Here is a 22,633-nt window from a genome sequence, read left to right as displayed (position 1 = left end):
CCTTCTTGGATCTGCCCTTTTCTCTCCATTCCTCACTCCTACTCCCCCCTTCTTGTTCCTCACTACCTCCCTCTGTTTCTTTTTCTCTTTCTTTCTTTTCTTTTCTTTTTTTTTTTTTTTTTTTTACTTCAGAGAAAAAAAACAAGTTTTTCTGCAGAAGTTGAAATATCTGGGTTCTCCCCGCCTTCCATGTGTGGCCACAGTGACTTAGTTGGCAGAATCACGAGGAAAGGAATTGAAAACTGAAAGGGAGCACATGGAGGATTTGAGGAAACCTTGCTTTTCAGATGTTCCTGAGGGCGTGCCTAGGTAGGAGGAAGCTCCTCGAGCCCTCTTCTCTCCCTTCTTCCCCACCACCCTGTGCAATAGTTTTGGTGGGCCGGGGATCAAATACACATACAGCTAGGGATCACCTGGAGTGAGAATCAAATATTGGAGCTGAAAGTGACCATGACAATTTTACAAATGGGAGAACAAACACTGGAGAGAGGAAGTGACTTGGTTGGTGGCAGATCTCAATCTTTCACCAAGAGGTGGGCAGGCCTCGATTGCCAAGTATGCCCACCAGATTTTTTTGTTGTTGTGTTGAAGATTGAACCCAGAGGTGTTTTATCCCTGAGCCACATCCCCAGTCTTTTTTTTTTTTTTTTTTTTTTTTTGAGGCAGGGTCTCACTAAGTTTTCTTAGGGCATCACTAAGTTGCTAAGGATGGCCTCAAACTTGCTGTCCTCCTATCTTCAACCTCCCGAGTTCCCGGGATTACAGGCTTGTACCACCGTGCCTGGCTGCCCACCAGCCTTTTGCTGCAGGCAAATGTGAAAGTCAATGGCTGGGAGCAGATTCCTTGAGTTTCCAAGTCCTCTGAGCAAGGGCTGGAAGCAGAGGACCACTTTGGCTGTAGATTCACATCAAGGTACCTAGAAGAAGGTGATATGAGGGTGATGCTTAAGAAAAGGGACCTTGCCAGCCCACTTCAGGTAACTGCCTCTGAATACTTCTCCCCTAGGGCCTGCAGGGAACTCCTGCAGGGAATTCCCACCCACCAAACATCTGGCTGAACTGGGTTTGGCTTAGCTAGGGTGTGGGTAAGTCTGGGTCCTAAAGAGCTATTATTGAGGTGTCGGTGAACAGAACTGGAAAAGCTAATCTAAAAGGGAGTGGCAGAGTCTTCAGAGCCCTCAGGTACCCCCATACCACATCTCTGTCCAGCAGGTGTTTCGCTAGCTCTACTCTCTCTAGCTCTCTCCAGTTGGGTCTTTGTCTGTGAGGCTCTACGTCTTGTGTCTCTTGCTATTTGTTTCCTCCTCTTGCTTTGATATTCTCCTCTCCCCCCAGCCCGATCCCCACCATCTCCCTGACTCTCGGTTTCTGCCTGGGTTTTCTCTCCCTTTCTCTGGGCCTCTGTTCTCTGAGATGCAGTGTGAAGGAGGAGGGACTTTGGAGCTCTCTCAGGATGGGCAAAGGCCACTTGAGGGATTAAAGGAGAGCAGAGTGTCAGAGAGTTGGGTTGGGGGCAGAGGTGACTGTGGTCGTCCAGATAACACAACTACCCGGAAATGTCAAATTTGGGGTTTCTTTTTGTTTTCAGTCACTTGGTTTGGTCTTTGCTATTTCCCACCACAAAGCACCCTAGTGGTTTTAGGGGACCATGCTATGGGGGAGAAAACTGAGGCTTCAAGGATGGGGTTCAGGAAGATTAAAAACTGCCTAGTCTGGATTGAACCAGGGTTAGAGGCTGGTCTCATTGTCCCCAACTGTCCTTCACCCCAAATTCCAGGTTGTAGCATGAGATGAGGAGTGAGGAAGGATTTGAAAAAAAAAAATCTTACAGGAATACAGATCCCAAAAGAAATGGGCCATATTTTACTAAGAATAGTAATGATCTGTAGCCTAGTTTGTATTTAGCATACTATACACACATCCTGAACTGAATCATGGCACATGTGTGTACAACATGGTAGAACTCTTCAATTCCACTGATACTCGCATCAGTCTGAAAGGTAGGGCCAGAATCATCCCCTTTGATTAATCCACAAAGGAGATCTATCTGAAGCTGTCTGGTCCAGGAGTGCCCAGCTGGAACCACAATCCCAGTTGCCCAGACCTAAGGCAGGGGCTCAGTGCGACTCTCCTAGAACTCTCCCAACCCCAGCACACTTGCAGATTGGAGAGGTCTCCATAAGTTAGGTTAGCTCATGACTGTTCTGGGGTACAGAGCATGGCACCTCCACTTCCATGCTGCCCATGCCCTGCTTTGTTAAATGATTCAGTGTGACATATGTTATGTGAAGATGGGTCAAGTTCATGGTGGAAGGGAACGATAATCCTAAGTCCCCTTTCTGCCCTGCCCTTGGGGACCAGGTTAGTGGGTGAAGCCCCTATCCTAGGGAGACCAGATGGAGGTCACCTTGACCTGATTGTCCTGGAGGTGGAAGGAGGTGGTACAGAGACCCCTTTGTTTTTTTCTGCTCCAAATCCCTTCTTCAAGGAGAGTTTCTGTTGCCTGGGAGCCAGAATGGGGAGGGGGCTTCCCAAGAAAGTTGAAGGTAGTCCCAGGAAATATTTCTGTACCCTCTGAACTTTGTGGCAGACAGAGGAGAACTGACACCCTGGGGCCTTTAATATCCTGCTTTGCCCCCACCTTGCTTCTGTTTGGACTATCTACCTCCATGGTATCCCCAACCATAAGGATCCTAATGTGGAGCCACAGGCCACACTCAGAGTACACCCCACCTCTGAGACCAGTCCCCTCACCGAGTATCTCCCTGTAGAAATGCTGCCCTGTTCTTGTCCATGAAGACAGAGGAGACCTGGGGAGGGGGTGGGGGTGGGTGAAGGGGTAAGGAGCAAGGAGCTGTGGGATGGGGTGAAGCCCATTCTTACCTCTGTCCCCTCTCCTCCACCTTCTTCAGAGAAGTCAGTTTACTGTGAAGTCACCAACAGAACACAAGGCTACCCTGCCTGAGGCATGGTGACTGTCCTCTATTTCTGGGAACAGAATGAGGGGAGGGAAGCATGTGGAACTGGACAGAGGGAGGGGGATCCTGCCTCCTTTACCTGCTGCCATGGGGGAGAGCTGGCAGGTGGCTTTTCTCTGGGCACAGAAAGGAGAGTTGAAGGCCATCCTGGTGGCCCCATCAGGTGGACAGGGAGGAACCCACCATTCGCATGTCCTCCTGGTTGCGGAGCCTGGTGGAGGGACTGGATGGGCAGCTGGGAGGGCTTGGCTGCTGTCCAGAGCAGACTTGGCTTCTTATCCACATCCATGATGGCTATCGCCCCTCTTCCGGCTGAGCTAGTTTCTCCTCCTTCTAGCCCAACAAGAACTCTTTTGTGCCTTGGCCAGCTCAGTACCCAACCTCAAGCCCTCTGGGGTTTCTGTGGGAGAGGGCTACACACCTCCTTCCCTGCCATCCACCAGGCTCTGCCACTTTCCTTTGTTATGACTGGAGGGGGTTTCTTTCTTGTCACCTCTGTTTCCCTTTGTTCTCTGTTTTTTTTTCTTTATTTTTATTTTTTATTTTTTTGTCATACTGGGGACTGAACCAAAAAGCACTCTACCACTGAGCTGCGTTCCCAGCCCTTTTGATTTATTTTATTTTTTGGATTTGGGTATTGAACCACTAAGCTCTATCCCCAGCCCTTTTGTGTTTTATTTTGAGACAGGGTTTTGCTAAGTTGCTCAGGCTGGCCTCAAACCTGCGATCCTCCTGCCACAGCCTCCCAAGTTGCTGGAATTACAGGCATGGCCCTTTTTATTTTATTGATTTTTTAAAATTTTGATATAGGACCCCACTGAATTACCTAGGCTGGCTTGACACTGCCATTTTCCTGCCTCAGACTCCCGAGTAGCTGGGATTACAAACCCCCTTCCTTGATTTCTTAAATCTTATACTCACTTATATCTTCCCTGCTCATTCCCCTGCTCCAAGCCTCAAAGTAGGACTCCCTACTCCAGGAGCAAATAGGGAACATAAAGTCAAAACGAACACAGAACCAATGACCCAGCCCTTTCTTTCTCTTACTACTGGCCTGGTCTTCATCTGCCGCTGACATCAGCCTCAACCAAGGGGTTTTCCTTCACCCTGTGCTCTAGCCATCCAGTCCTCCCTTATACCATCCTCTCAACACTAAACTTTTACGCACTCAATTCAACCTACCTGGAATATCATTCTTCCCTTGGCCACCTGGTGAAATCCTCCTCATCTTTCCCAGGGTCCGTGTAGCCTAGAGGAAAATAAAAAGGCTTTGGAATCATAAGGACCTGATGCAAACCCTGGCTCTGCTGTGTGATGTTGGGTACTGAGTTGCTTCTCTGAGCTGAGCACCCTCACGTGCAAAAGAAAGACAGAAGGCTTACCTGCCAGGATTGCTGTTAAGACTTGGTCACAGTGGCTCGGTGGTAGAGCACTTGCCTGGCACAATAATAAGACCAGTGAATCTAGGCATTTTATCCTCTGTCCCTCCATCCCATCTGCATTGTGGGCCCCTTCTTATGGCTCTAACTAGTACCCTAAAGGTCTCTGTCCCACTGCTTATTCATAATAGAGGCTTCAGAAATGTTTATTGGATTAAGAAGTTCCTAAAACAACCCAGGGTTTCCCAGAACTCCAACAGTTCAGAGCAGACCTCCTTTCTCTCACCCCAACCCACAGTACCCAATGGCGTTCCCCTCTACCGCCCTGGCCTCTGCGTGCTCTAGTCCCACTGACCTGCTTCTGTCCAGGGCAGCAGCAGCCGCAGCCTCATTGTTGCCCCGTGCAGGGCTGACTTTTGAGTTCTTAACCTTCCCAGTAAGCTAGCAAGGTACTGGCCGAGGTGGCACTCTGCTCTCTCTCCTGCATCAGCCCCACCCGCCCTGGATAAGGCAGCATTGCCTCAGGACTCTGGGTGGAGAGGACATGGTGACCCTGTCCCAGGAGGCAAGGGGAGCCCTTGTGCTTTCCAGAAGGCCACCCCTTTAGCTCTGACTGGAAGGGAGCCCAGAGAGGTGAGGCACACACAGGACAGCATGTGAGGCTCTGTAGGGGATGAGTCCTGCAAAGACCCGGACACTCACCACTCACATCCCCTCCCCTCCCCTCCCCTAGACTCCTCCCCTCCCCTCTGCCTCCTGGCCCAGTAAGCTTACTGGAATTGGGCTGAGAGAAAGAAAGAGGCAAAATGTTCTTTTATTTAGCATCTTCTTTAAGCCAGGCACAGGGCTTGGTTGGTTTCAAAAGCACTCTCTGCTTTTTCCTTTAAACAATGTCCATTTTACTCATGTTCTAATGGGTAGGACATACATATGGTACAAAATTCAAAAGATTCAAAAGGACCGATGGTGAAAAGTTAATCTCTCCCTTTTCCTGTCCCCCATGGCCCTTCTGGAGGGACACCTACAGTTACTAGGGTCTTGTGCATGCCCCAGAAAGATTCTGTGCACTTATAAACATATACTTTACCTCTTTAAAAAATTTTTTTTTAGTTGTGGATGAACACACAGTATCTTTGTTTATCTTTATATGCTGCTGAAGATCGAACCCAGTGCCTCACACACGCGAGGCAAGCGCTTTACCACTGAGCTATAGCCCCAGCCCTCATGCTTGACCTCTTAACTGACTTACACATGAGGGGAACTGAGGCTCTCAGAGATGTTAAGTGGTTTCATTGAGGCCACACAGCTGTTGAGTTTGTAGAGCCAAGCTTTGGAATAATATCTAACTCTTAATCACTTCAACATCCTTCCTAGACAGCTACCCATGACAACCCTCCATGCTGAGGCCCTAGAGATCTGGGGTTTCTGGTGTACTGGCTGCTGAATATCCTGTGCCTCCACCCTGTGGCTCAGGGGGCCTGAACTGGTTTATCCCATATGGAAAAGGGGAAATTGTTGCTAGTGCCCTTCTTAACTAATGTGTAGCAGGTGGTCCCCCTCAGGCCAGCCCAATTCCTGGGATCCAGGATTTGGAAAGGGAAGCCACATGAACATGGGGTTCTAGCTGGAGGGGGTTGTGGCTGTGGTTTCAATTATGTTTACAGAAAATGGCCTCATGATTTCCCTGTGGCTAGGCAGGAGTGAGGGAGGATGGAAATGGTGGTAGCCACATGGTCAACTATGAAAGGGAAGGAAGGAGGCCGCAGTCAGTCCTAGCCAGGAGCAGAGGGTTGTATGGCCAAGGGTGCACTCAACTTCAGGCTCTTAAGGCCTTTTTTTTCCTCTTGGATATGCCAAGGTGGACTGAGATATGATCCCCTGTATCTCCAGGTATATATCCTTGGGAACTTTCTGGATCCCAGCTTCCTGTTCAGTTTCTTTCTAGAACTCCATTTGTGTCTCAGTCTGGTGTCCTCTCAACTTAGAGGACTATGTTCCTGAGGCCCAAAGAAGAGGATCTCTCCTTATCTGAATTGTTAAGCAGAGACAGGTGTTAGAACCTTCTTTCTTGTTCCAGGATGGCAACTTTCTGTCTAGCTAATGTAATCTCAGAACTTTCCACCCTTCGTGTTGGTACACACAGATGGCCAGGTCTAGCTAAATGCTTTGTGATCAGAAATGTGCCATGATCTGCAAAAATAAAGTGGCAACCTGCCCAACCCTTAGGGACATTTAAACTGACAGCCTCACAGATGCCACTCATAGCAACCATGGGATCTACATTGAGTTCTAGAACTTGGTCAGTCTTAGGAAGCAGGATATAATCTTAGTTTAAAATCAACAACAGGGGCTGGGGATGTGGCTCAAGCAGTAGCGCGCTCACCTGGCATGTGTGCAGCCCATATACAATCAGCACCACATACAAACAAAGATGTTGTGTCTGCCGAAAACTAAAAATAAATAAATAAATATTTTTTAAAAATCAACAATAATAGTTAACAGCATTATAGTGTTTGACAGTATTTGAAGCACTTTGCACACATTAACTTAATTCTTCTGACATTATGAGGTAGATACTGTTATTGTTGCCATGTTATGAATGAGAAGATGGAGGCAGAAACTGCTCAGAGTCACATGGCTCAAGGAATTGACAGAGCCTGATTTTAGACCTTTAATGCCTATGTAGTCCTTATAGTTTTCATTCCATTCCTAGAACATAGCATATCTATTAGGTGTCTACTCAGGCCTGGGTGTGAGTGGGAGGGACTTAACTTAAGATATTGTGTCTGCTTTGGGGGGTAGAGACACATGTTTAAAAATTACCCTTCAAACACAAGAGGTGCTGAACCAAAAGCGTCAGCAATGTGAGGCAGGAACCAGGGAGGGCGAGGTTCATGCTTCTTAGAGCAAAGGTCACAGAAGAGCAGGCAGTGAGAGGACAGGAGGTGTTCAGGCAGAGGCAATAGTATGTGCGCAGGCATGAAGGCTTGCAAGGAAAAATGTGTGCCTTACTGTCAAAACATCATGGGCAGTGATTGTCAAGAGGAGTTGCCAGAGAACTCAGGGTTACTGCTTCCATCCTGCTTCCTGTTCCAGCCTCCAAGCTGCCTGTATCTATTCTGTGCAGAGCACTGTGCCAGGTGTTAGCCCAGACTGTGTGATAGGATCAGTATTCTGGTTAGGGGAGAAGGGCTTTGTGATCAGCTAAGGACCCAAAGACTTTTGTGACTGGTGTTATTCCGAAGGTGAAGGGAAGGCTGATGGGAAGGGCTGTCAAAAGAGGATTATGGGAGAGCTTGCAGCTCTTGGTCATCTCTGGCCATGAAAAATTTTAGCGGGACAACTTGTAGGAAACGGTAGGGAAGGGGGCCCTCTGTGTGTCTGTGTGGGGCTGAGAAGGGGGTCTTTCCTCTTTTGCTCCTGCAGCTGGGTTTCTGGGGCTCTGATATGCCTTGTTTCAATGCTGGCCCTTGGAGGGTTGCCAGGGAAACCACTGGCCAGCTCCGGAGATGGAACGCAGGGGAGGAGAGTGGGTGACTCAGGCTGCCTTCTCACACACCGCAACCCCTCCCCACCACTGGGGAAAGGATCTGGGAGACCCCCTGCCCCTGGATCCTACTGAGACGATCCCGCTTATTCTCCGCTGGATAAAGCAGTCGCTTCCGCAGCCCTGACTGGTGGGAGCTAGCAAGATTTCCCTGGGGAGGCAACTGTCTCCCCTGACCCCCCATAGATTCACGCTGGGACAGTGCACGAATCCAGTCAGTTTGGGCCAAGTGTAAGCTCCTGCTGTTTCCATCCAGGCTTCTCGCCCGTCCGGGTGGTGCGGCTGGAGACCTGGCAGAGCCACTCTCACGGGAGCAAGCCCAGGATAATTATTGATCAGGGCTGCTGTGGACTTTTGACCTCGGCCTGTGAAGGGAGAGGACCCAGAACGCAGGCCCTGGCGCGGAGGGAGGGACGTGGGCGGGACACGGAGTTGGTGGTGGGGGGGGGAGTGCCACGACCACGAGCGCTGGCTGGAGCCCTGTAGTAGTGGTCGACCCTCCCCAAACAAAGCAGCATGTGCTTGCCGCTCCGGCTGGGGAGTGGTGGCAGCAGACACTCAGTTGGCCAAGGAGCTGGTGTGCGTGGAGCAGGCCGGGTCGAGCGCGTTGCCACCGCGGGTGTGCGAGGGGGTTCTGCGTCCCGGTAGGGCGGCCGCGGAGGGGGCGCAAGAGACCAAGGGGCTCGCGAGCGCGCGCCAGGCGGAACCAGGAAGCCGGGCGCGCTCGGGGCTGCGGGCGGCGCGCGTCCCCGGGCCTCCGCGAGAGAGAGGCGCGCGCGCCCCCGTGGGCCCCGGCGGGAGAAGAGTCGGCGGCCGGAGCCGTCACCCCGGGCGGGGACCGTGCGCAGGCGAGGACGCGCGGCGGCCCGGCCGAGGGAGGGAGCAAGCGAGCGGGCGGGCGGGCGAGCGGGCGAGCGAGAGCGTGGGGCCGGAGTAGCCGCTGGCGCCCGAGGGGCCGAGCGAGGTAGGAGCTGTGGGACGAGCCCGGGGCCGGGGGAGAGAGGCCGGGAGCAGGGCCGGGCGGGGCCCCCGCTCCAGCCGCCAAAACGCCCGGCAGGGCCGCTCCGCCGCCATCGCTCCCGGGCCGTGAGGCGGCCGCCGTGGCTGCGCACTGGGTGAGGGGAGCCCTGGGGGAGACGCGGCCGTGGCGGGCTGCAGAGGGGGCCGGGGCCGGGGTGGGGCGCGCGAGGGGGCTGGTGCGGAGGCTGCGGCGGAGCGGAGGGTGTGCAGAGCAAAGGCTGCGTGCGCGCGGGTTCGAGTGGGTGTGTGAGGGACCCCCGCCGGACCCCCAGCAGCGAAGGAGGCTGCTGTCCGCCACCTCGCACCTTCCTGTTGCAATTCCGAAGAGTCCCTGCGCGGCCCTTGCTTGCTTTCCCCTTTTTTTCCCCTCGCTTCGAAAGAGGTGCCTTCGGTTCCCGGGGTTGAGATGAGCCTGGGGGTGTCGGGTGGGGTGGGGGATATTAGCAAAGCTCCAAGAAACAGCGCCTTATAAGGAGTCAACGACAAATGCGAACATTTTGATAAGGCTCTGGGCTGCGGGATCCCACATCAGGACCCGCCAGGCCTGGGCAGTACGTGTGGCGGTGGGATGCGGGGTGTTCTTTTTTACAAGCCAGGGATAAAGAGCAAAGTGCTCCTGGTGTCCGGGGTAGATATGGAGAGTCGGAAGGGGAGTCGTCTTATCACAGAAACTGGTCTGAGGCTAAAGGAATCTGGCAAGATGGTCAGGGTGATCAAAGAGGAAAGAACTTGTGTGGAGCAAAAGGCGTTTGCAAACACTTGTAGCCAGCAGTGATGAAAAAAGGCACGGAAGAAAAACAAGCGCCAGCTTTTAGGAAGATGGGATTAATGAAAACCACAGGAATCCTAACGGCAAAAAGAGATACCGATTCTCTTTCCCCAAATTTTCTTTCTTTCATGCCCATGCTCTTGTTCTTAACCCATCATACCTGTATCAAGTAAATAATGGCAGAAGTGGGTCATAGAATCTTAGAGCTGAAAGAGACCCCCATTATTATGCTGCATACTTTTATTGTTCAAACGGGGAAACTAAGGCCCAGATAGGTGGAGTAGGTGACCTATTCTATTCACAAGGCTGTTTGTTTAGTAGTTCAGGGACTGAAACTTGGGTCTGAGGACTCTCACATCTGTTCTCTTCTCAAAACATAGAGAAGTTTATAGATTATTGCCTAAGTACAGTTCCATACATTGTCTCTGGAATGTACTTGGGCCCTTTAAAGGACTGGTGTGTCACCAAATAATACACTGGGCCTATGTCATTTTTGTCAGTCTTCAAGTGTTTATCATCTTGTATCTTAGGTTTCCAAAGCCGTTGGATTGCCGCCTGGGCCATAATAAGCTTTCAGCTGTTGAGTCTACATTATCTCAAATAATTTTGTTATCATTCAATTAAGATAATAGAACTTTGCATCTTTTCTCAACATTCTACTATTCATTTGTTTATGTTCTATTGTTTTATATTGTTATCTACAGTTCTTAGAAGAAGATGTATTTGATTTAGTCTGCCTTTCATGTTTCTCTAATTTATTTTGTAACACTGAACATTAGATTGGTTCTGATTACAAATGAGGGGAATGCTATTGATCAACTTTGTCTTAAGGCTTTGGGTTTTTTTTATTTGGATACTAATTTCTATCTCATGAAAGATCACAGTTGTTAGAATTAATGGTGTTAAGTAGGAAAAGTGGCTGCTGATTTTAAGAAAAATTTACAATGCAGCAACAATAATTTTAAAACCACCTTTGGTGAGTTGTCATCTGGTAAGATGATTTGCTCTGAAAGATAAAAATTTCAAACACCAGGTTGAGATACAGAGAAGGAATGGAGAGATTTTTTTTTTTTTTAAGCTACCATCAGGGGAAAAAAAAAAGTTTTATCTATACCAGCAGTTTGGTTATTGCATAACTTAGAGCTAAACTCTCCACAAAATCTTTGCTGTATACCTAACTGAATAAAATATCCCACCTTCTCACTAGTTCTTACTTTTTCAGTTTACATATTTTTGCTAACAGGATATTAAAATGGATTATGTTAAGTGTAAGGTAGATATGTTTCTTAAATGTGTACTTCATAATATGTATGATAGTAGGGGAAAAAGTGCTATCATTGTTTGGAGTGTTACAACATAAATATTTTGGCCAACACTTCCTATCATGCTGTTGACTTCTCATTTCACCTCCATTTTCTTCCTCTCAAGTAATTTTGTTTTTATTTTATTTACATATGCAAAAAACATATCAAGACTAAAGGTGTCATTTATTGATTTTGGGGGTACTTATTTGAATTTTTTTCATATTATTATTAGTATTCAGATTATTTGTGATTTGTGATAGACTTATATTTATGAATATACTTCGTGTGGTTCCTTTGGCTTATGGTTATGTAGGTAGGTAAGACAGGTGATCCTCTTGTAAAAAGAAGAGGCTATAGAGGTAAATAACTTGCTCAAGATTAAAGGCAAATTTAAGGTGGACTCAAAGGAAGCCTAATTGTTGTAGTGTCTTACAAGGCATGTATGTACATTATAAAGTTATTTATAGATCCATGGACATTCCATCAATGATGCATTTTCCCCTTTCTATTAGAGTATAGATTACCCATCATTCCTACAAAAGAAAGCATGAAACCCTTAAAAAGCCGCTATTTGCATGTGTGTGTTATTAATTTATTTATTTTTTAGCATTTGAAACATTGTTTAAAAAATTTGCCTGGAAATCAGGGTCACTGAGCTCAGAAGATTATCCTTTTTCTATATAATATAGTATGAAAATACGGTGACTTTGAAACTTCTTAATGAAAATGATGTTTAAAAATTAGCCCTAAGGTATCACTGTCTCCAGATATATGCGTGATATTAAAAAAAATTCTTTTAATCTAAGCTCTGAATAGAGCTGTTCCAAAATCTGAAGTATTTTTCCCCTACAGTGTGGTAAACACAACTGTTTTATGCTTATTTCTGGGAATAAGAAAGTCAGATTTAACAATCTAGTTTCCATTGATCAGACAGGGTTGTTTTTTTTTTTTTTTTGTTATTGTTGTTTTTTGTTTTTTTGTGTGTGGTATGAAACTAAAATTTTGCACATGTGAGGAAGCACTGGGCTGCATTCCCAGCCCTTTTTATTTTACTTTGAGACAAAGTTGTACTGAGTTGCCTGGGCTGGCCTCCCTTGAACTTGCCATCCTTATATACTTCTGCCTCTTGCCACAACACAGAGCAATCAGTTTTTCCACATTTAAATTTTAAGCATCTCAGTGATAAGAGTTTTTAATTGTATTCACTCTTACTTAATTATAGTGACCTTACTTGAAGGAAAATATTGACATTGGATGTTTTATTAAGGATGATCCTTTACTACTTAAAAACCTAAGCCACCTTAGATATGATTTTATATATTTAAATCTATACTATTTTTACCCATCAAAAGAGGGGAGTAATTTACAGATGTTAGATTTTTAGTTGATTGAATAAGACCCTCACTTTTGGTGGTTTCAGGGTTTTAGATGATGTTTTATTACTTTTGTTAGTTTTGGTCACACCCATGACTTCCTTGGAAGGTATCTTTGAGGTTTGGTTTCCTTTTTTTTTTTTAATGGTAATATTGGGGTGGGGGTGCTTCCTGTTTATATTTTCAAAATTAGGTCCACGTGTCAACCTTCTTGTAGTATCACATTTTTATTTTCAACATACAAAGACAGACATCAGATAAGGCGTGGTTTATCTTTGACCCATTGTTCTGCTTACAGGACAGTGTCACTGGGCTAAGCCTGAATGTCCAATTGGGAAGGCAAGAACTTGAATCTTCTCCCAACTCTCTTCAAGGTTTAGCAGCCTTGGAAGGGAACCTTAACAATTAACAGAAAAAAACAGGACTCCTGCTCTGATTCCAGGTACCAGAAAATTTTATAGCACTAAGATAGAGAAGAAACATGTTATATGCTTTTCTGTCGGCACTCTGAAAAAGAGTTGCCATAAGTTGTATGACATAGAAGCTCATTTATAAAGCAGTAGCTCTAGTGGGTTTTCTGACCTTATCTAAAAGCCATATATGGTGTCAGGGAAGACTTAATAAGAACAAGGAGAAATTTTAGGCTATGGTAGTAGAGCAGTCACCCTCAGTCTTAAAACTCTTCTTTGGCCCTCTGGAATAATTTTTAAGTGGACTGTTGGGGGGAGGCAGAAGTGGGGATGCTGGGGATTGAACCCAAGGCTCTAAGTATACTAGACAAATTCTATACTCCTGGGCTGTATCCCCAGCTTTGCAGGGTCACTTTTAATGTAAATGTTAGAAAATGAGTTATGTGGAGCCCTGTAGTATTGCTTCAGTGATTAAAGCCAGTCATCTTTTCCCAGCCTTTAACGTACTTTATTCTAAGAAGTATAATAACTAAATAGACTCCTAATTGAATTGGCATTCAGATCTGTTTGCAGTTTGGGGGCATTTACCTCTTCTGCATTTTCTTTTGAATCTGTCCTAAAAGCAATACTACATTAGGATGGGCACAATTGTGCATAAGTAATTTGCAAGTGAAGTTATTACCGGGACTACCTTGACCTCCCATTCCCTCCACCCCTGTAGTCAAGAAAGAAGTTACAATTGATCTTTTACAGGATATTTTTCCTTTGAGTTTATTCATATTAATTATATCCATTTCCTCGTGTATCATACCATTAAGATAAAAAACAAATATATTGATTGATTCAGAACATTTATCTTTTTCTACCTGCTTTTGGAAGCTAGCTTGCAAAATCTACTGCAACACTCTCCATTTATTCTTCCATTACCTTTGGCACTCTGAATAACCCTTTTCAACATTTTTGCACATTTTTATTATGAAGTGAAATAGCTCCGTATTTTATGCACTGCTAGTTTTTTGAGGTGCTTGTACTGACTCATTTTTAAAATTATACTAAGATAGAGAGCATGGTTTGAGAGCAAGTAATGAGATTCTCAGAAAATATGAAAACTTTCCTTTCTGACTAGTTAGAGAAAGGTTGGGGAAGACAAGGGGAAATACATCAGTGAGCCAATCAATTATTGTTATTTGTTGGGATTAATTTGGTGACTAATATTTTCAGTGCCCATCAATCACGTTAGTAAATGTGAATTTGGCTTTACCCTGCAATGATAACAGGACAAACCCAAGTGTTTTCTAATACTGCTTGTTTTCCCCTAGTAGGGGTTTTTTTTGCATATGGGAAATCAAGCCAAAGTTACCAGTAACAGCCACATCCATGATTTTTATTTAAAAAAATAACACATTCTAGGCTACAGAACTACTTACCATGGGCTCATCTGAGTGGATATTCTAATTATTTGTATAATAATTATTATGCCTTCTTTCAAGAAGTGAACAGAAAATAAAAAATAAAAAAAGAGTACTCCAAATTGTGCCCAAAGCCAGAGTTCAAGAAAATGTTCCAGTGCCTTAAAGCATAAAGATAATAAAAATCATACCTAATACTATTCACTTTATGTGCAAGTGGACACTGTTTTCAGCTTTTGCCATGTTTTATGGTCCTCAGAGGAGTGGGTATTATCCCCAGATGAAAATGAAGAAATGACCACAGAGAAATTAAGTAACTTGTCCAAGGTCACATTGCTGGGTCATGGCAAGGCTGGATTCAAACCTAGACAGAACTGATTCTAAAGGCTACATCTTTAACAACTGTGCCCCAAAGGCCAGTGGCAATTCCATCTCAGTAATAAGACAGTTGGTTTTCTTAAGACTTATATTTCTTTATTTATAGTCCATAGAGAAGAGCTATAAGCTATCTCCTTGGCTTCTATTTACAAAAAAACAAAAAGGATCATCTGCACCACTGTGGTGAATTCAGTTCATGTGACACATGCATTCATACCGTGAACTCAAGTGTCCAGCTCATTTTGTTTACAACTTCATTTTGAAGGGATGGGTATGTCATCCTTTTCTTGTTTTATTGAAGTTCTTTTAGAGCTATTAATTATGATTTCTGAAATACAGAGATTTAGAAATTTTACTTAGCTGGGCTTATTTTTTAAGGCAGCTGAACAGATTATTGTATGTTTAGAGCTACACAAAGGCTATTAGAAAGTAGTCTTAGAAATTTATCTCTTTTCATATATGATGATTATTTTCTCTCAGCACCACTCTCCTTGGGAATGGATTGTGAAGTTAAATCTTGGAAACAGAATTCACAACCCTAACGTGGAGTGATTCCAATTTGGGAGATCAAATCATGGACAAGAAAAACTTTAATTCCCTGTGCAGAGAGCATAAACTTGTTCAAACAAACAGAGGATGTTAGCTTCCAGGATTATCAAACTGTCACCTTTGACCAGGGTTGAATTTTCTTTGAATGTTGACAGAAGTTACAATGTCAGTGGAAAACTTTTAATGTGAGGTATCTATAACTCAGAATTTCCTTATGTTTGTGTCAGTGAGATCCTACAGCTAAAGCTGTTTTTTTACTTCTTACTTCTTTCTTACTTTCTTTTTTTTTCTTCTGAGGCTGATGAGTTTTCTTTCTTTTTTTTCCTTCTGTCTGATGAGTTTTCAAAGCTTCAGTGGGGGGTTTTCCAGCCTTTTAGGCCAGGGTAAAATAGAAAGTTTGTGAAAAACTATTTGTGTTGTCTAAAACACAAAGCCTATAGCTGGTGACAAGATCGTTTTGGGGAAGAGTGGAATTTTTAAAATGAACCTGAGCCCAATATTTTAAATAAGCTGTATTCACAAATGTCATTGTATTATGTAGAACAAGAAACTGTCGGGCGCTTAACTTTTTAAGTTTTAAATATTGGAATTTTTCAGCCTAATAATAAAGCAAGTAAGATATTTATCGTTTTAAATAGGGAAAATGTTCTCCCAGAAATATTTCATTTTTGTTAAATGTGTCTAAAAATCTTTCAGTCATGTTTTAGGCTTGGGAAAAGTAGCTGACTAGAAATCTACAGAAACATACAGTTTTTTTTTTTTTTTTTACAAAATTAATGTTTTAGGACTTGGTTTCTGATAGAAAGGGAGGGAGAATTATGGGCAGAATTGGACATTGTGGAGCCTCATCCCAAAAGTGTGGAAAACTTCACATAGGGATATAAGCCCCTCTTTTAAAAACTTTCTTGGTTATTGTTTCAGTTTGTCACTTTATTTGGAAACTCAAATGTAGTTATATTTTAAATATGAATTTATCTTGCACTGAGTTTAAATATCAAGTAAAAATACTAACTTTTTTTTTGTAATATGTAGAGAAACTGGCTTTCTTCCTTAATTGTTGAAGGTATCAAAACAAAATAGAAAACATTTGGCTTCCTGAATGACATGGCTACAATTCACATGCTAAGTTGGTGATGAAGCATGATCCCTTGATTTTGTAATACCAGAGCAAAGCACATAATTTTAAAGGAATGGATGCTTAAGTAAGATAACCTACTACTATAAGCATGCATTTTAAATTTTGTCTTAAAATATGGCATCCTCAAAATTTATGGTTTTGAATTTATCCAAATCTGAACTGAACTTAACATTATGTTCCATTAATGTTGGTAAATTTGAATAGCACAAAAGGTTTTTTGTTTGTTTGCTTTTTGGTACTGGGGATTGAACCTAGTATGCTAGGCAAGTGCTCTGTCACTGAGCTACAGCTCTGTCAGTAAGCTACTGAAATAACTCATAAAAGAAAATATTGATATATAAATGCATAAATACTAAAAACTTGATGCCCAAAATAACGAAATAAAAAAAACTATTTTCATCATTTTGATAAAGGGATATAAGTTAATAATCTCATATATGCATAATTTATAAAAATATTAAGAAAAAGAGGGTTCCCACAGTAGGAAAATGAACAAAAAGAGAAAAATAAATGGCCATTAATTCTGTAAAATGAAGTTCAACTGCACTAGAATTCAATAAATGAAAATAAAAATAGTGCCATAGCTTTTTTTCAGTTTACAAACTTATAAAGACAAAAAATAAAAAGAATGGTATTTGGGAATGAGGGGAAACTGGCACCTTCATAGTAATTGGTCAGAATGTAAATTGGTGCTTTTTCTTGGAGAGCAGTTTCATATATGTATTGACTTATTGCCTTAAAAATGTGCATAGACTTTGACCTAGCAATTCCTTTTAGATAAATTTCAACCTAGTACATAATCTGAAATACATTTAGAGATTTGTATAAAAAGATGTTTCTCACAGTATTATTTAAAATAACAATAAATTGGAAATAATATTGATATTCTGCTTTAGAGGATTAATGAACAAAGCTGTTCACTACATCTGTGTGTATTTATACAATGGAATATTACTCAGCTATTTCAAATCATGTTATAAAACAATGTTTAATGACCCATGTAAGTTCACACTATATTGCTAAATTAAAAATTAAATTACAAAGCAATCATACACTTTAAGGAAAAAAGAATAGGCATTGAAAAAATTCTAGGTTGTGTGATTCTAGGGGTGTGTGTGTGTGTGCATGTTTTCTAGTATCTTCCCGTTTTTCTGTGGTAAACAGATAATGATCAGGGAATACTGTTGTAATCAGGGAAAAAATATTTTCCAAATGACTTATGTATTCATTGAAATTAGAATGTAAAACCTGCTTTTTTGTTTTCATTTAGTGTTTCTTTTTGAGGAGCAGAAAATGAATAGTTTCTAATATTTGTGTTAAATATTACTGTGTACTGTTCTGTGACATCTTTTGATACAGTTAAAGAACTAAATTAAAATCATCACCTTAATTGGGACTGGGATTGTAGCTTAGTGGTAGAGCACTTGCATAACACATGTGAGGCACTGGTTTCAATCTTCAACACTAAATAAATAAATAAATAAATAAATGTATTGTGTCCATCTACAACTAAAATATTTGGAAAAATCATCTTAATTGTATTTAATGGTTTCAAAGTTAAAAGAACTTGAACTTGAGGACTGAGTTATTGTCTACACTTGGTGGAATGTTCTATATTTTTATATAAAAGCCAATGGAGGATTATACTGCTTATAAAGATAATAAAGAAATTATATTGTTTTATCTGTATATGTGCTCTGCTAAGTTACCAATTATTTCATATTGAAGATGTGTTTGTGCTTTTTCAACTTTTGAAAAAATTGGTCTAGTTTATTTTAGTTTCTTGTAACCCTGACATTGTATTATTTCAATGTATTTCTTGCATTTGTCCTTGTACTGCCTTCTCTTTCATGATGATACATACGAAAGCTGCTAAACTTATGGATTTCTTTGTCTTGTAATCTCATTAGTCATACCTAATGACTTCTCTAAATGTTTATTATGATATTCACTTGGGAATATCTGGTGAAGGAAACCTCTAGTGAAAGATATTTTCTCTTGGGTATATGTCATTGTTAATTCCAGATATTTGTGTTTTTCCTTAATTGAATTCACATCAAATAGTTTCTTTGTAACTACAGTTAATGTTTAAAAGTATCTTATTATTTTTAGGAATTGAAAGAAGAGAAATGAAAATAAATTACAAGTTGATGTTTTAGGATAATTTTGGAGCAGAGCTGTAACAAGTAAAATTATAGCTCAAAAATATTTTTTAGGGGACTGGGGCTGTAGCTTAGTGGTAAAGCACTTGCTGCCCATGTGTGAGGCACTGGGTTCTATCCCTGGCACCATTTAAAAATAAAGATCCTGTGTGTTCCTCTACATATATATATATATATATATATATATATTTTTTTTTTTTTTTTTTTTTTTTTTGTTTTTTGTTTTTTGTTTTTTTTGTTTAGGAGGGCAAGGTGGCGCTTGCCTGTAATCCTAGCAACCTGGTAGGCTGAGGCAGGAGGACCACAAGTTGAAAGCCAGCTTCAATAATTTAGCAAGACCCTGTCTCAAAATAAAAATAAAAATAAAAAGGGCTAAGGTTATAGCTCAGTGCTTAAGCATCCCAGGGTTTAATCCCCAGTACCAAACAACAACAGCAACAACAAGTTTATAAAATTTAATTAATTAAGGGTCTGCTTTATCATATATAACTAATTAAAACAAATAAAGAAAAAATTTTAAAAAGTCTCCTTTAACTTGGGTTGCACCTTATCATTTAATGTAATGGAATTTGCTATAATAGAATTTTTTTAAAGCTAATTTGGGGAATACTGAAACAAAAGAAATCATATTATTATCGGTAGTGCTTTTTAAACCTAAATCCATAAGCAGTTAATTAAAATGCATGATGATTAATAAATATTTATTTGTATTAGATAAATATATATTTATTTATGTATGTATTGCTCTGTATGCCTGCATAAATATATTATTCTGTTAACTTTTTTAATCCTTTTTTGTTTTTCATCATGTATCTCCTCTACCTCCTAACAATGTGATAATCTAATTTAAATCAAAATTATATTTTCCTTTGGTTGTAGTTCATAATTTCTCTGTAATCTGAGTTATTGATAGGATACTATTGTGACCAGTTAAAGTTTACTTTCTTCTGTTAAATGTCTGAAAATTTTTATCAAATGATGAGATAATTTAAAATCATGTGAATTTGGGGCCTTGAACTTGGCATGATATATTTTATAATATGGCATCAGTAAATTATAGGGCATATTTTAAATGTTAATATATAAAATGATTTATTGATTTATTTATTTAGATAGTTGCTTGACTGTGTTTTAGTCTTTTTTGTTGTTGCTATTCAGTACTAGGGATTGAACCCAGGGATTTGAGCATGCTAGGCAAGTGCTCTACCACTGAGCTACACCCCCAGTGGTGTTCTCGTCTTTATCTGATTTTGAGAATTTGGATATCATCATCATCATCACTTCAAAGATGAGTCTTTTTCTAAGTCTGTAAATCTTAAGGTTATCTCCAATAAAAAAGCTCAAATGTAAGTAAGATTCAAAAGACTTAATATATTTCAGAAGTTAATGACATAATGTTTTTTGAAACTCTTTAGTTTGCTTTTTTTTATCCCTTAGCTGCTATGAGTGGGGATTCTGTATATAATGTATGTGTGTGCAAATACTTCCAAAGTGAGTGAAGAAAATTTTCCCCAAACTTTGGTTAATTATGGTACCAATGAAGGTAAGTCTTAGTACTGTGTGTTGATTAGTGAGTGATTAGGCTGTACAGTCACATGTTTTTTAAGGCCAAGTTAGCCAACAACTTTACCCATTAAACTATATATTCCAGTGGTTCTTACCATTGGGGATTAGGGGATTTTTTCAAGAGTCTAATGAAACTATTGACTATCTTCCCAGTAAAAAACACGTAGGCAAAAAATATTTGCATATACTCTAAGGGGTTAAAATGCCTAAAATAGCTGTCCATTAACAAAGGTGATAAGGTAGAATATGGAGGAGAGATAATAAATAATCCAAATTTATGGTTAAAACAAATCTCTAATCTGATCTTGTTATTTGCGGGCTCAGTAGGGATTTATTTCCCTGGGAAATTAATGAATATCAATGTCCTTCAACATTCTAAAGGTCTGTAGTCCACTGTATACCATACTTACAGCTAATTCATTAATAATTTATATATTATTAACTTAATAACTAATAGATATTTAGTTTATTTTCAGGCTTTTCACTTTCATTAACAACACTGGTAGAGACTCTTAAGCCAAGTAGATCTTTTTCATCTTTACTAAACCATCTCCTTATTGGAAGTTCTAGAAGTGGAACTGCTGAGTCATTTGCATTAATAATGCTAAACTTTCTCCAAAAATACTATCCCAGTTTGCCTACACACCAACAAATGATGCATGAAGAATGTAGTGGCCATTTCCAAGACTAAGTATTGATAACTTTTGTTTTTCAAGTATTAATAACCTTTCAGTCTTTGCCAGTCTCTCTTATTTGTATTTCTTTGATTTCTAGCAAGGTTGGACGTTCATATGCTTTCATATATGTATTGGTCATCTTGTTTCTTCTTTGTGATTTGCTTTTTTTTTTTTTTTTTTTTTTTTACATCATTAGCCTGTTTCTGTTATAGGTGTTCAAGCTTTCCCAAAGCTCTTTTAGTCTCATATTACTTTGCAAGTAATGTTCCCATTTTTTTAACTTTCAATAATTTTTTTAATAAAAATGTTAAATTTTTATGTCGTCTAGTTAAATAGTCTTTGTTGGCATGCTTGTAAAAACCATCCCTACCTAAAGAATATGAAAATTTCATTTTTTTGTGGGGGCGGGTACCAGGAATTGAACTCAGGGGCAATCAACCACTGAGCCACATCCCCAGCCCTATATTGTATTTTATTATTTAGAGACAGGGTCTCACTAAGTTGTTTAGCGCCTGGCTTCTGCTGAGGCTGGCTTTGAACTCATTATCTTCCTGCCTCAGCCTCCTGAACTGCTGGGATTACAGGTGTGTGCCACTGCACCTGGCCATTTGTATTTTCTTTTAGAATATTTTGTGATTCTATTTTTTCTACTTCTATATAAGAAGTGAGATAGGAATTTAGCATACTTTTTTCTAATGGCAACAGTAATTAATATTTATTGACACTGTGTGCCAAGTGATTAGCTAAATGTTTTATATGTTAACAATTTTGACCAACGCTGAGGCTGTAACTCAGTGATAAAGTGCTTGCCTTGCATGTGTAAGGCATTGGGTTCAATTCCCAGCACCACATAAAAATAAAAGTAAAGATACTGTGTGTTCATCCACAACTAAATAAATAAAAATAAAAAAAATTGGGCTGGGGTTGTGATGTGCAAAGCCTTGGGTTTAATCTTTAACGCCGCATAAAAATAAATAAATAAAACAAAGGTATTAAAAAATAATAATTAAAAAAATAACAATTTTGACCTAAATCAATTCCAGATGGCTTGCCAGTTATACTCCCAATCTACTACTTACCATCATCTCCTCCTTTTCCCCACTGATATGAAAATCCATTTTATCATATACCAAGTTCTTTTATGTTCAGATCTGCTTCTTGTCCATAGGTCAGTGTGTCTCTGAATATACTGTATTATTTTAACTAGACATTTTGTTTGAATTGATAATTTTTTTTCAGAGAGTCAAAGATGAGAGTGTTACATGGGTTTTCTATGAAATATACCCTAGTATAGATTTTTGTGTGTGTGTGTGCGGGGGGATACTGGGGATTTAACTCAGGGGCACTCAACCACTGAGCCATATCCCCAGCCCTTTTTTTTTTTTTAACCTTTTATTTATTTATTTATTTTTATGTGGTGCTGAGGCTCAAACTCAGCACCTTGCACATGCTAGGCGAGTGCTCTAGACTGCTGAGCCACAACCTCAGCCCCCCCAGCCCGTTTGTATTTTATTTAGAGATGGGGTCTCACTGGGTTGTTTAGCTCCTGCCTCAGCCTCCCCAGCCGCTCGGATTGCATGCATGTACCAGGTGTCCAGCCCTAGTATAGATTTTAAAGAGATTTAAGATGAGTATCACATTCATGGAACAGATGGCAGATACTTACCAGTTGTTCCATTAAACAATCACTAGATTTACTCTTCTTAAACATCTTTCCATGGAGATTATGTAACAATAGTAATTTTTAAAAATAATACTGTGTACACTTTCAACTCAAATAATATAATTTCATTCTGACATTTCAGTAACTATAGTAATAACTGCATAGAATTGCTTTCTCCTAAACACAACAGAGAAGGAAAGTTAAATGTTACTGCTAAGATGTAATATATATGAACTGGAAAACTGTAAGCAAGGGTTGGGTAGGAATATGTAAATTATTTATGTTATAGTCCAGCACTGTCCAATACATAT

At 41.1% G+C, this 22,633-nt stretch overlaps 1 protein-coding gene across 6 annotated transcripts in view; it reads left to right on the top strand.

Annotated features, from left to right (window-relative positions):
• The first annotated feature begins 8,429 nt into the window (after positions 1 to 8,429).
• Positions 8,430 to 22,633, top strand: part of Stat5b (signal transducer and activator of transcription 5B) — a 62,702-nt gene continuing 48,498 nt past the window's right edge. The window contains exon 1 of one of the 6 annotated variants that reach the window (XM_077800983.1): positions 8,430 to 8,548. The gene's annotated coding sequence lies outside the window, so the exon portion shown is untranslated. Of the gene's footprint in view, positions 8,549 to 8,646; positions 8,869 to 8,918; positions 9,020 to 12,727; positions 12,813 to 22,633 lie in introns of those variants that run through there. The other 5 variants (XM_077800986.1, XM_077800981.1, XM_077800985.1 and 2 more) reach the window with 5 other exon arrangements.

Source organism: Urocitellus parryii, chromosome 7, assembly GCF_045843805.1.
Source record: "Urocitellus parryii isolate mUroPar1 chromosome 7, mUroPar1.hap1, whole genome shotgun sequence".
Taxonomy (NCBI): domain Eukaryota; kingdom Metazoa; phylum Chordata; class Mammalia; order Rodentia; family Sciuridae; genus Urocitellus; species Urocitellus parryii.
This window is presented reverse-complemented; position numbering and strand designations above follow the sequence as displayed.